At 37.6% G+C, this 15,846-nt stretch overlaps 1 non-coding gene across 1 annotated transcript; it reads left to right on the forward strand.

Annotated features, from left to right (window-relative positions):
* The first annotated feature begins 14,215 nt into the window (after nt 1-14,215).
* Nucleotides 14,216-14,323, forward strand: LOC131222150 (small nucleolar RNA R71). The gene has a single exon (XR_009159858.1). It is a non-coding gene; the product is annotated as a small nucleolar RNA R71 (small nucleolar RNA).
* The last annotated feature ends 1,523 nt before the right edge of the window (nt 14,324-15,846 follow it).

Here is a 15,846-nt window from a genome sequence, read left to right on the forward strand (position 1 = left end):
GTCCATCGAGTGAAGAAACCCTGTGGATAGTCGTAGTAGGGTATTTTCCTTCATATGAAAGACTTCGATTGCCCGTAATATGAACCAAGTATGAAATATGAAGACCCCACTTTGGTAGGCTTTTCCTTAGGGACAAAGTTATCCTTTGAGGCTTACCAACTTCTTCTAAATCTAGATATTCCGATTTAACCACTTCTTGCCGTCCATCGTAACTCAAATTTGGACCACACTTTTATCTCATATAAATATGAGTTTATATAAAATTTAGACCTTGATATATGATCTTAAACTATTGAATGTTGAAGTCAACTCCTTCCTTTTTTGTACAAAAGGTGAAATTTTAAATCTAGGTTTTTTCCACCATCGATCAACCACCAAATTTTGTCCAACCATTTTTGTATCTTAACTACACATTTCTTTTAAAATTGGGCCCTGATAATTAAGTATGGACCGTTAATTGATATCAAGTTCATTTTGGTACCTTTTAGGAGAATTTTTAAGATAGGCCAATATAAATTTTGGATCACCAAGAAAATCATATACCCCGGCCATATTCAATGAATCTGACAAATTTGATGAATTAGATTTAAAGAAAGATTGTCAGAAAAGGAAAACTTGGAGAAACCCAATCCAAGTGCGATGTGAAACACACCCCTCTCACACGCCTACTCCTTTTATAAAGGGGGTGTGCGTTCTCCTCTCCACTCACATGCCCAATCTCTATCGCCCAAGGAAGAGAGATAAAGAGAAAGAGAAAAAGAGAGAAAGAGAAAGAGAAATAAAGAGAAAGAGAATGAGAGAGAGAGAGCCTAGGCGCCATCATCCTCTTCCTTCTCCACGTGTGTGGTGTCTCCTTCTTGCTCAAGTAACGTCGTGATTCATATATAAGCTTTCCTATATGGATATCTACTTAGGGTTTAGATCTAAGGATAAGGTGAGAGATTCCTTTACAGCTTACATTAATTTGAGTCGATATGATTTATCTTGTTTTTGCATACTTTCATATTACAATGATTTTCTATGCAATTAATTGATTTGCTATTATCAATTATTTATCCTTTTGGGAATTATGGTTAAGGTATGATTTTAATTATGTATAATTTGAGAGCAACGCGTGCTTCCACTCTATATTAAGTTCACCTTTTACTCCCCACCCCTTATTTTATTGAGTTAGCCTATTTGCTACTCTTCTCTTTTATTGAGATAGCTTAATGTTACTTTTCTCCTTTATTAGGTTAGCCTTATGCTACCTCCCTTTATAGCTTAGGCATGTGTCTTGAAATTCTAAAACTCTTATGGTTCACTTTAATTCCCCTTTGGTGCAAGTGATGTGTTAGAGGTCTTACAATAAGTTATTCAAATATTTTATCGTGGACGTAATTCGGTCTAGGTAGTGACCTTCTTGGTCTACACGTAATTCCATAAATTTTGGGTAATAGTGCACAAATCAATGTAAGTAATTCGCAATACGTGTTACATCACTTTTGGCATTGGATGCCATAAATAGTTGCTCCATGAACAAATCATGTCACATAATTTATCTGATTCATGTGTTATGCCATGTGGAGGTGTTTACATAAATCCATGGTGAACACAACGGTGAATCTCCGTAGTGTGAGAATGCGAAGAGAGCCGAGTTTTCTATGAATTATATTCCACGTTGTAATGATCACTATGTACGATAAGTCGCACATACTTTGCTAGGCATGCATTCATATATATTGGTTGTGTATACCGATACCACTTATAATGGTAGAGTACGAGACATATTAGAACCCTTACATCACTCTCATGAATCTCTTGAATTATTGTTAATCTTGAAGGATAACCATCACTATGAGTAGGGCATTGACCCTCTCTAACCGTACAAATGATATATGTGATGTGCGGATTGAAGACACGAATGACAATCCCCCTAAGGAAGATTATTTTGAATAAATAAAGAGATAGCTTTATGTTTAATTTTATTTATTTTCGCTATAAACTTTGATAATTTAATAAGCTCCCATTGAAAGAGCATTGGAAGTTTTGGATTTACACTTTACACAACCTCTCTAAAATTTGATTAACGAAAGACAAAGGACAGTGGTCTTTCTGAGTGATAGTATACAATTTTTGGTAGTTAATGCAAATTCTCCAACTAGAAGTGACTGTAGTTGACATGAGTTTGTTTTTCGTATTGGCTACAATGGTGATCCCGGACTTTTTGGAAACCACCTGAGTTGGACTTCCCCATTGGCTATCGGATATTGGGTATATGATACCCAAATCTAATAGCTTGACCACCTCGGCTTTAACCACCTCTCTCATATTTGGGTTTAATCTACATTGTGGTTGTCTAGAATTTTCGCATCATCCTCGAGGTGTATGCGATGAGTACAAATCAAAGGATTAAGTCCCTTGAGGTCTATAATAGTCCATTTAAGGGCTCCTTTGTGTTCTCTCAGAGTAGCGATGAGCATACTCTCTTATTCTTTATCCTGGTGGGAAGAAATCATCACCGGATATGTCTCATGTTGACTTAAGTGAGCAATTTAAGATCGGTCATCTACGGTTTTAGGTCAAGCTTCGGTGTCTTGATGCTTGACTACAGAGGCTTTATCACATTAAGGGGCAACTGTTCAAATTGTGGCCTCCATCAATCAATTTCAAGGACCGGTGATGCATCAAGTAAGGCATCCATCTCCCTAATCATCTCATTATCCAAATTAAGGGAGTGGGCCAAGCACGTCTCTAATGTGTCAGTATAAAGTCAGAAGGGCTCCATCTAAAAGAGGGATGTTGACCTTCACTTGTTTTAGAACCTCTAAAATATCCTAAGTGTTAGATAGAGGTTTTGGTGCAATTAATTGTTGGGGGAATGGCGCAACTGGCTTTTATGATTTTTTTTTCGAGTCTGTCTCTTGTGGAGTAATGCTGAACTCATCATCTCTCTCAACTTCTTCTGAGTCCTTAGGCTTTTAGCCCTCGTCGGGATCGTCTTACCACTTCTAAGAGTGGTGATGAATTTAGCTTGCTCCATGTGATTTGAATAGCTAGGGTCACTTATCTCACATTGCTGTTTTGAGTTAGGGAGAGGTTAGGCTGGCAGAGTCCCTTTCTCCCTAACAGCTAGTTATGACTTAATTCTTTGAATGGACGATGTAAATATTTCCAAAGTTATTTTGATATCCTAGAATGGTTGTAGTGTATTTTGGTTGAATTGCTCTTAATTTTGTATAAACTTATGGAACTGTATTCTCTTAAGGCCTCCTTTGATTAAGAAGTTAAGTTAGGGCCTCTGTAACGCCTTAGTTTTTGAAACCCAAGCATGCTACTCATTTTTCAAAAATTCGAGAGTTAGCCTTTAAAATTAAATCTAAATTTAAACCATCTTATCATTAATCAGAATTAGCAGCAAAAGAAGGCAGAGTAAACCATGCATTGTATAAAAACATTTCAAACACCAGGCAAAATCCACATGTAGTTCCCATAAAGACTTACATAATCTCAAATAATAAAGTTTATTAAACAAAAATAGAAATATATCATCTAGTAATGGAGCTCAATGTGGGTTGTAGGGACCCGTTTAGCTCCTCAGCTACCCAATTAATTTTAGCAACTTAGTGAACAACATCAGCTAGCTTTACACCTGCATCAACTGATGTGGTTTGATAATGTCAATGGCCATCGCAGTGAGGAGTACCCACTAAGATTACACACTTATAATTCATAATCTAGTATAGATCATAAGATATGAGAAGAGATATATTAAACAAAACAATTTAAAATCATGATCATATATTCAGGAATAAGCCAGTCAACATAATTTCAACATTAAGAAAATGTAATAGCAATCGCAATACAAGTGAATGTGTCCAGATAGTCAAATAATCAATCATACAACTTTCTATTGCACTCAGAAATCACATTGTATATCAAAGAAAATGGTTACACTATCAGAAAAATGGGCAAAGGCTACGGATTTAATCTATAGCCATAGACCTATCGCTACGGATTAAATCCGTAACACAACCATCATCGTAGGTGCCGAGCCAATAGGTTTAAAACCTATGGCTACGGATTTAATTCGCAGCCATATCTTAAAATAGCTATGGATATAATCCATAGCAAATATTTCTGTAGCCAAAAGCACCAACAACTAAGGATCTTATTGGTAGCTAAAAGTAGTGTTGGATCCGTAGCAATATGCTAAATTTTATAACAGCTACGGTTGTTAGATTAACAGCTACGGTTAATATCCATAGCTATGGCCTACATTCAATTTTTTAAAAATAATTATTCATTCATTCATTCAATTACCACCTGCATAATCATTCATTCATTCATTCAATTACCACTTGCATAATCATTTATTCATTCATTCAATTACTACCTGCATAATCATTCATTCATGCATTCATTCATTCATTCATTTAATTACAATCATTCATTCATTCATTTTACAATCACATGGTCTCATTTGATGAATCTCAGTCAAAAGATTCTAGAAAAGGAAATGCAAGATTCTAGTGTTGGGGATACCTATGATGATGCCTATGCTACTACTGTCCAACAAAATCACATGGTCTCATTTGATGGATCTGAGTCGAAAGATCCCGCAGTAATCAATCAGTTTCTGGAGCTGGAAGATCTTTTAGTGGAAGATGAAGCTTCATGTACTAATGGTGATGAGTTACAAGACCATTCAGCAATGATGAACCAAGAACCATTCTCTGGCCTCAGATTGAAGCAAGGCAAGAGAAACACTTTCATTTTAGTTGTGGATGACTTCCATGGCCAGCTAGTGAGCAACCTTGTTCTGCAGCTTTGCAAGTTCATCCATGGCTTCATATGTGTCTTTGTCAGCAAAAAGCTTTAGATTAAATCATGCCGGTGTCTTTACTATGCCCTCCCACTTCTCAACTTTCTCTTTCAGTTTGTTAAAGCCCTGCATAGGACAGGAAGAAACTTAATGTATGCTTACTTTGCCAGTATAGAACCGTTCAAATTTTCTATTAGTTGCCCTAGGAATGATGTGTAGATGAAAATGGGGCAAAACCAACCATTGAGACAATGTTGATATAGAAATTTTCTGTGGTAGTGTTCTTTTAAAAATGATTAAACATTCGCTAAATTTCAGATCCTAAAACCCATGAAATAATTCAAGTTGCAAGTATGGCTGGAAGAAATTCAAATGTTGTAAATAACATGACCCAAATACAAACTTGGTTACTCACTAGGCGAGTTGTGAAATCGCTGAAAGATTCTCCCTGTTGGCGTTTGCACCTCTAGTTGTAGAGCAATGGCTCTAAAAACTTTTCTAGATTATGAATCTTCACCTTATTCATGAAACATTTTGCTAGTGAGGTCTGGTTAGGCGTTCCCCTGAGCCAGATCTATTTAAAACATGCAAAAGTACCCCATCATTCATCCTTCTAAAATAAGTCATATTTTAAAGATTTGTAAGAGACATCCTGTAATGGATCTTTAGAAGGACATTTCAGTGTTCCTGCTTGTTTGGGATTTTCCCCCATTTTTGGGGGCGGATAGGACGTGTCGTGCTCAAATCATCATTCTGGCAACTACGTGGTACCTATCCTTGTAAAAGAATATAACTCATCTATGATACATTTGTTTCTAGTGTTTTGACAAAATCAGCATGTGAAATACCTGGTACATGTTGGGTCCATCACTAACCAATCCAAGATCAGCCATATAAGGTCTGGCACAACCATTAAGGCATCTAGTTACCCTTATTACCACTGACTCATTGTACTTGAGGCCAACATGTAACAACAAAACACCATTTTCAAGTTTTGGGTGACCCCATGGAAAAACAGGTTTGATGCGTATTTTCTGTTCAATTTTGAATTACACACAAAAAAAAAAAGAAAAAAAAAGTGCATGAGTATATAGCTTTATGGCTTGCCTTATCAAATACAGCTCGAACCCGCTTGAGAATGTCAGGAATTCCACACTCAGCTTCTGCTATTACCAAAGGGCATAATGGTGGTGCAGGACATGCCATTACAGTTATATTGAGTGGATCTACATACCTAGGATTCTGTTCACATAAAAGCTAGTCAAGATCTGTTATGAATAAAGACATTTGCAATAAGTAAACAAGTAACAGGAGCAACAAACTCTCAAATTCTCACTCAAACTTGTAAATTTTTCATCAGAAATTCTGAAAGGAATGAATTTACAAAATCTTCATCTATCCATCCTCTATTCATTATCCTGATTAGTTTCATTCTCTTCATTTTGTTTAATTTTAGCCTTATCATTAGATACTTGAATCTTTTCTGAAGTTGACAATTCAGTTCTAAGCAAAGTTGGACCAACCAACTTGAGTTGAAGAATTTGTGAGTGTCGCTCACTGCAGACAAGAATGCCCATTAAATGTAATCTATGAAAAACTAGATACAATAGCCAACCAGTTCAAACCAGAAAAATCCTACCAAGATATTAACCCAGTTATCCTTCAGCTAATGACAACCACATTAGGTTTAGCTACCTAGATACAGATTATGGGCAGGTAGAAACCCAATTATCCTTCAGCTAATAACAACCAACCTGAATTCACATGTTCACTGCGAGGCCCAACCAACAACTGCCAGATAAGTCCTAGAATATAGAAGACATGCATAAAATCAACAAAAAGTTATGAAGAGACTTAGATCTAGGTTGCTCCCTACGGTTCCAAGTTCCAATCGCATGCAGCGGCAGCAAGTTTAGTAATAGCAGTACCTTGGTAGAAGAGTTCATATACTAAAATTTCATATACTTGTTAAAATAACTCCACCAATAGAAAAGGGCTTATTCAATTGCCACGAGTTGATTGGACTGAATTTAAGAGGAACTTGGAAAAGGTTAACAAGATTCTTAGTGCAAGATTCATTGTAAAGTTAACATTATAGTGTTGAAAGATACACAAGCATACAAATTTTAATTTATAAAGCAGTAAAAAAAATAAAAATAAAAGGAAGAAGAAGAAGAAGAAGAAGAAGAAGAAGAAGAAGAAGAAGAAAAGAGGACCCAACATGCTATATGAGGCAAACTGTTAGGCAGTTAGAAAGCAGCATGAGCAGAGATTTGGGTGTTGTAGAGATGAGAACGTGGAGATGAAAGTGTGTGAAGACAATGATAAGTTTAGAACCTGCATTATGGTTTTTTTTTTCTCCTATGAAAATGGCTCTATAGTTAGCTAGTACATAATCTAAGTCATATGTTATTTTAAGTAATACTCACCATTTGCTTCCCATGGGATTAAGCAACGCGAACAGTGAGCCATGTCAAAGGCTCTAGATGGGTAAGGGAGCTGTATGGTTCCAAGCACACAATAACTGCAGGCACACCTCTTTCCAAATCAAATTGCACTTGTGCCTCGTGTGAGTCCCTCAGTGCAAAGGACATTGCCAATACATTTCTTTTCAACAGGTAAAAACCCCAGCTTGCAACGTGTGTACAGTTTCAAAGTCAGCTGAAAAACTACAACTAACGCAGTATCCTGAAAACTGTCATGTACTAAAAAACTGGCCCAGTCAGATCAACTCCATCCAACTTGGCTGACTTTAATCAGTAACTTGGTTAAAAATTAACCAGAATTGGTTGGAGCACATTCCATCCAAGGTGTGGCCCATCAGATCAACAAGTTAGATCACCGGACCATGCCCGCACTTGTAAATAGGTATAATTGATTTATTCTACATGACCGTTTAAGGCTATTGACATTGACAACCATTAAAGTATTCCAAGAATTTTTTTTAAAAGTAGTATAAGAACATAGATATGAACTTTAAAAGCTGGTAGCAGTAAGTAATGAATGAAAGGAATGAGCTTTCAAATCCAGTACACAAAGAATTGAGATACCACACCTCGAAGTAGCAGACATGAGAAGGCATTGGTAGCGTCGAGGGACATGTGGGATAAGGGCTTTTAAGTCATCTTCATAACCATATGACAAAAGGAGATTTACCTAGAATCAAATATAAATCAAGTATTATTCTTGCAAAAGAAACCACACACACACACACACACACACACACACACACACACAAAACCCACATTCCATAGTTGAATAAAAGAGGAGACAAGTAGGTAAAACTTAACATTAATAAAACCATGATACTATCCAATACAATCTGAAATGCATTTAGATGAAAAAGAAAAATATGGAGAAGCTTTTCAAAATTAACAAGATTTAAAAATTAAAACAATTTGAGCTTCGACTAATATGAAGCATGTGCAAGTGTCAAGTTTCTTAACCAAAAACCAAACAACAAGCTAGGCACCATATAAACCTCTTGGACAAATTCAACCTGACACTAAAGTTTGGAGATGCTAAGCACAAAGTTATATCATGCTAAAAACAAGAATAAGAGTGATTTTCTCAGACAATGGGTGGTAAGTGTGTGAAATGGAATGAACTGAAAAGGCATTTAGAAGAATTCAGCATACCCCAAAACCAGTGTCCAGTGCAGTCCTGACAGTCCCGTTGGCAATTGGGATCACAAAAGCAAGTTGTTTGATGAGCATCAGCAATGACCGGTGTTTACTTACCTGGAATGGACCAGACTGTCGGATTGGTTGGGATCAAAACTCATCACTAAAATAGGATGGGTTTTAGCTGGGACTGAAACTCCTCAGTGAAATGGGTCAGTTTACCAAAAACTCTAGAATGCCATTTTATTTGGAACATGAAAGTTCACCAGTCAAAGGTCAAACACAACATGTATTCACAAGAGTCAATACAGGTCAGGCAACCAGATCAAAATCGAATTGAACTTGAACTCATTGATGTTCTATAAGGAAATTATCGATACATAGCATGCATTTGACTTAAAAAAACACATCATAGATCAATACCAGAGGGAAAAATATGGAACAAGACCATGAAAAAGAATAATAAAGAATCCACTAATCTAAATCGCAGAAGCCCCATACCTGCTAGTAGCTTACCTCCAACAAAAGAGGGCATATTTTTACATGAATGGGCAACGTGGACACAGAAGGAAAACATAAACATGAGACTTCATCACTCCATGAAGTTAAACATCTGTTAGATGTCTTTCTCCATAATATATCCACGTAATAAGGGTCAAGTGAATAGCCAGGCAACATGTGAACAACAGATTGATGTTTAACATCAGCGTCAGTTATAACTTGTAAATGCGTTAGGTTTATAAAAAGTACGTAATACAGACCCCAAAAAAATTTGATGTGCTAAACATTCTTTAAGGAATTTAATCAAACATATGATGTGCAGGTGTAAGATGTATGTGGATGGAGGAGATACATTGATTTTAATTTTATTTTTTCAATTTAAACTATTTCAAAACTTTGATCATTGATACTTTTTCTTATACTTATTGCGTATAAGGCTAGGGCCAATACTGAAGGAATTTTAGTTCCATTACGGACAAGCCCATGGTTTAGGGAACCATGGCCAAGGTAAGACCAACCATAGTTCATTGCCGCCTAGCCAAGTGGGCGCAATCATTACATTGTTAAGATATTAGACTAGGATTGGCTTCTACAAAGCACCTAAACTCGATTGAGTTAGGTTGGGCACCTTGGATAGATATCTGTGTCTAGTTACTTTTTTATCAAGCTGGAATAGGACCTTCATTAACCCCAAATGCCAAGATTTTTGGTGTTCTTGCCTAAAATGGAGATGCAATACAAAAATAAATTGTAAAATTTGTATAAAATGATATTCAAATATTTAATTATGATATATGAAATAAATGTCTGGTTGTAATGAAAGTAGAAAGCTACTTAGGATGGATGTTCAATGTAATGTTCTCCATGAAAATCTCACTTGATGCTCGTCTTTAAGCTCATATTTAAAAGCCTTGGAAAAAAAATGAAAGAAGAATGCTTACAAGGAGATTCAAATGCATGAAGAGCTTGATGAGAGTGTCTTCTTCACCTGCAAATCTTATAAGATGAGATGCATAAAATATGAACATCCATAGATAGCCATATACTAATAACACAACATAATGATCATACATTTATCAAAGATCTGTCCATTATCACCCACATTGACATATCACAGTTCAATGTAATCATCATCATTAAATTAGGATGTTTCTAGCTAAATCTAAAGCAATTGGACAAAGTGGAAATATGTCTTTGGAGTGATGGGTCATCATTGTATGCCACTGAAACTTGGGCCTGTTTGGATTTGTTGAAATATAAATTAAGGACTTCATTTGTTTTTGTAAATTTCCTGAAAATGTGGTTTCCATTTCACCAAATGCCCCACATGTGCAAAATTCTAAAATCCCTAATTTGTAAAATCAGAAAAACCCCAATTCGAGGTCCACATTCAAATCTGTAAGCCCTAGAATCCCCAAATCCCTAAATGAGGGTCCACATAGAATCAGGATTCCACAAATTACTAAATCCCCAAATCCCTAAATCGACATTCAGATTGAGAGAGATTGAGAGAGAGGGAGGGAGAGAGGGAGAGAGAAATACCTCACGGTTGTGAATGAGCTAGCCTTCAACCGAGCTTCAGAGAGAGAGAGAGAGAGAGAGAGAGAGAGAGAGAGAGAGAGAGAGAGAGGGCGTGCGTGAGTAGGGAGTTCGACAACAATAGATCATGGTTGAAGCAAGAGGGCGAGGGAAAGGGAGAGGCTGAGTGTGAGAGAGAGAGAGAGAGAGGGTGAGGAAGCTTGGGAGATAGAGAGAGGGTAATGGAAATGGGGTTTTGGGAGGTCTACGCGTGGGAGAAAAGGGCGGACGGAATTGGATTTCATTTTGGGCGAGGAGTGAGTGACAAACGACCCTTAAGCCGTGGGTTTTAGGACCGTGGGGCCCTCCATGATGTCTGTTATTTATCCACTCCGTCCATTAATTTTAAAATATTATTTTAAGGGTTGACGCAAAAAATGAGTTAGATCGAAGCTGTAAGAAGACCACACAACATATTAACAATAAAAATTTAATTTTCATGATTTCTTATTGTGTGGTCCACTTAGACCTTTAATCTGCATAATTTTTGGTCTAATCCACTAAAATTTTATAGAAGAATTTATAGACAGCTTAGATCAAACACATATATTTCAATTGGCCCCATGGAGCCCCTTTATCACCATCAATATCTAATACAGCTATGATGAGGAGGTAGGCTTTAGGTACGGATCAATTAGGTTTTAGGCACGGATTAGATCTGGAGCATAATTGCTACGGATTAAATCCGTAGCCAAAAACTTTCAAAGTCCATAGCCTTTGCTCGATTTTTTGGTAGTGTTAGTACTTCGCTTCTAGGGTCAATACACACAGTGAAAACTCACTGAGTCAATTAGTAACAAATAAAGGAAATGGGTTTTGAATTACCTCGACTAGATAATTTATCTTGGTGACTCGATTCTGAATCAACCAGCAAGGCATGGATTCAGCTGCGACTTGCCAAAATAATAGTGGTTAGGTCGGTCAGTGAGTCGACTTGGTCTCGACTCGACAGCAGCTTCGACCTAAGCTCCCACTCTCTCTCTCTCTCTCTCTCTCACTCTCCTTCTTCCTTTCTTTCTTTCTTTCATTCCCTCTCTATCATCCCTTGCTGGAATGTCCAACTAGATCCAGACCAGGCCCGAGCCCAACTTGACTCGGTTGGACTTAGATTGACTCACTGAGTTGACTCGGTAACCACCAGGCCCAAACTCCCTTTTACTCTCACTTGTTTTTCTTCCTCTCTCTTCCTCTCTCTCTCTCTCTCTCTCTCTCTCTCCTTCCTTTTCCTTTCCCTCTTCTTCTTATGCTTTGCTTTTCCTTTCTTCTTGGTGGAACATCCAATAGTGGGTCTAGATAGTCCAACCTGAACCAGTGAGTTGAGTCCACCTGACTTGATGGCAGCAACCCCCTCACGGTCTCTCTCTCTCTCTCTCTCTCTCTCTCTCTCCCTCTCATTTTATCTTTCTCTCTTTCTTGCTCTCTTTCTCTCTCTTTACTATGGCTCACAACCAGAGAGACTCTAGGCTAAAAACCTCAACCAAATTGAGACAGACTTGGTCTAGCGAGCTACCAACTTTCTCACCTCCACCCCTCTCTCTCTTATTTTTCTTTCTCTCCCTTGCCTTCATCTCTTTTCTCTCTTCTTTCTTTCTCTCCCTTCTCTGATGACTGGACAGGGTCAACGACTAAACTCAGACCAAGCTTGGTCTGAGTCCAGCTGGTGCGGCAATGGCGGGCGGTGCTCCATCCTCTCTTATCTTTCCTCTCACTCTCTCTCTATTTTAAGAATGGGTTGCCATAACAGGAACCCTTTATAATTCTATTTAATCATTTTTGAATGCAACTAATCCATGGATTAGTCACGACTTAACGACTACAAATTGTTAGAGATTTTGAATGCCGCACTCGATCCTGCTTGCATGACTCCTATCCAACATCAGGAGTGGTCTTCTGGGCTCTTAGTCCACCTAATGGGCAGTTTAGATCGACGAGTGGGCCCCATCATTGGGTGATGGGTCCTTTGAATGGATAGAGAAGATGATCTGACCTTTACTGGCAGCTCATTATCAGTGATTGATCTCGTGATCCACATCATATAAACGATGTGGATAGGTCCTATGATCATCGTGGGACCCACCAAATAGCCAGTGACTATTGTTTCTGCTTAGTTTGTTTAGTTTCAACTTGCGGCGGTGACGGAAAGAAAAGTTTCAAGTGTAGCTAGGAAAGCTCTAGTTTGGAGGGTTGAGATGGATTTTAATGGATAGTCAGGTGGTAATGCACGTAGATTGGCAGCGTGGAAAGAGGGAGAAGAGGGAGAAAAATGGGATCTTCCCATTTTTGGCAAATCTGTCCGCACACACCGTTATTGTGCTCGAGTTTGTGCAGTTGCACATGGGATCTAATGAGTGAAACTCCGGGGGGGGGGGGGGGGGGGGTGGGTTGGATATACCAGCTGGACACGATAGACAGTTTAGATTATTTGATTAGTGGCCACGGTGGCTGTCTTATGACCTGAAATGGACTTGATTCGTTTAAAAAAATCCAGAGGTGGGAAAGGAAGAAGGAATTTTCCTTCTTCCATCAGGTCAGACCCTATTTAACCGGGCTCCTTGATTCAATGCACCTCGGGTGTGCTTCAACCGTGCACACACACTCTTGTGTGGGGTCCACCATGATGATACTAGAAAATCTAATCCATCCATTCATCTTGTCAGCTCGAATTAGGGCCCAGCCTAAAGGATGAGGCAGATTCAAGTCTTAGGCAGGCCATACTAAGGGAATATTTGTTTAGTCTATTAAACTCTGCCGAACCGATGGTCGGACCGATCCCAAACTTGATCACCAGTGATCCTTGACATTCCTTGTCTAGTTTAGAGGAAACATTGTAGTTCACTTATGTGTTTAAGTTATGATCAAAGTGAATCATATGTTCTTGGTCCCGTGGCCTAACAAACGATGGATTTGATGATCTAGCATTTGATATTAAAAATGGATGGTTTGATCTATCTATCAAGGTGTTTGAAACCATAAGAGTAGATTTCTCTGGTTGTGTGATGGTCTATCTCAAAAATCGATGGATGGATGCATTAATTTAATTATGGTACTAAATTACTCCCAATGATTAGATTTAGGTTATGGTGTGTGAATGTTCACATAAATTGGGTTTGCATTTACTAAATTAGGTCTTTATGGTAACACCCAAGTATTGAAAAGTGTGGGGTGTTATAGCCTCCTGAGGTGTAGCCATTTATCCATTACTCTATTTGATGTTTGGATGGTTCCTCCAGTTGGGATTGTATGTATCTGAGGTGGGTCCACTGAATGGTCATTTGTAGTTGTTTACGGTATTTTATTGCTCATGCAATAACTCTTAAAATGTAGGAATTGTGGGAGAATCCCGTGTTAAATGTACATTGCTAGCAGAAATTCTGTAAGCAACTTCAATGGTCTTGTTGGGTTTGACAATTTCTTTCTTCTTAAGTTCCATGGCCTTGACTTTCCTTGTGAGATTGGCCACCCTAGTGCTTATGTTATCATTGTCTCTTAAGACATAATCCCTCCCCTCTCTCTTGATTGAGTTGACTTAGAAGTGGTGGGCCTTGAGGAGGTGTCCCATGATTGCATGTTTTTAGCAAGTTGGTCAAAGTAATCCCACACATCATCAGCCTCCTTGTTCATGAATTCACCGTTACAAATCATCTCTACGAACTGGTACATAGGTGAAGTCAATCTATCATAGAAAAAGCTTATTACCTACCATGTTTTATAGCCATGATGTGGACATAAATTCAAGAGATCATTGAACCTCTCCCAACATTGGAAGAAGGCCTCTTCCTCTTTTTGGGCAAAATTCATGATCGCCCTACTTAAGGTATTTGTTTTATGGAGCATGAAGAACTTTTTAAGGAACTCCTGATCATCTCGACCCATGTGCCGATGGATCACGGCCCTAAGGAATGTAGCCATGACCTAGCCCTCTCTTTCAGAAAAAATGGAAACAATTTCAGTCTTAAAACATCTTTAAAAATGTTATTAAATTGTAGAGTGGAAGCTATCTCATCAAATTCCTTTAACTGCAAGTATGGACTTTTAGAATCTAAACTATGAAATTTAGGAAGAAGTTGGATCATGCATGGTTTGAAATCCACGTTTCCTACATTGAGTGGATAAATCATGTAGGTAGGTGTTCTTGACCTCGCCGGTTGTAAGTAATCTCTTAATGTTCTAGGTGGGGGAGTATTATGCACCTCATTCTCATCTTGAACTTCCTCAGTCGACTAGTGACGTTGATTTGCAACCATGACTTCTACTAACTCAGAGGATCTCAAGTGTTGTTTATTTTGGTGATGGATATGGAGCCCTTCGACTAATCCTACTTCGCTCAAGAGATGTAGAGTGTTTTTGCGTACCCACTTGGACATGAAACACTCAACACTTCTAATTCTAAACACCCTACTCCTAAAAATAGAAATTTAGAAACTAGAAAATAAAATTTGAAAAAAGAGAAGAGTTACTACTAAGATAGAAAACAATGATAATCTAAGAAAATCAGAACTAAATTAGAAAATCTGAAAAGTTAGTCCTAATTCCTAGACTAATTCTAAAACTAGAATAATTCAGAAAACACAGTGCAGTCCCCGACAACAATGCCAAAAACTTAATTGCTTATGTTCAAAGTGCAAGGTTGCGAAGTAGTGATAATCTCGGTGAGACAGAGGTCATACCCACAGGGAATGTATGTGTGGGATTATCTAAGTAACTTTAAACTTAAAGTTGTAATGGAAAGAGATGTTGTTATGAAGTTAAACTATCAATATAATGGAAAACTAGAGTGCTAAAGATCCACTTGTATTTATCTTAATGCATCCTTACTTGGATCAATATTGATTACTTAATTGTAATTGGAGTCCTCATCCATCCAGTCGGATGATTTAGCAATTAAAACATCATAAAACAATTCCCACATAAATCTGGACATTAATAGTAACAACCCATGCATAACATTCTTATTGAATTGATTATAGAGAATTTAAAGAATCTACCATGCCCTTAGTTAATGGTAAATCAAGTAATTCTACAAATCAAATACTCACAAATAGAGAACAAAGCATTCATGAAGTTCCTAAGAATACACCATGCTCGGAGTCAATGATAGATTAAAGTAAATCTAAAAATACCTCTATATTGAATCATAAACTATGAAATATCCAACATGAAAATCATAAAACTTAAATCAAAGTAAGAATAACATTAAAACAAACTACAACCTTTAACTCTTAGCTCTAACTAAGAGATTAGCCAACCAAAAACATGATTGAAACTAAACTCTCAAAAGAAAACATGAAAAACTAACTAGAAAATGAAGAAGAACTCCTTGGATGCAGCACCACCCTTTCC

Source organism: Magnolia sinica, chromosome 12 (assembly GCF_029962835.1).
Source record: "Magnolia sinica isolate HGM2019 chromosome 12, MsV1, whole genome shotgun sequence".
Classification (NCBI taxonomy): domain Eukaryota; kingdom Viridiplantae; phylum Streptophyta; class Magnoliopsida; order Magnoliales; family Magnoliaceae; genus Magnolia; species Magnolia sinica.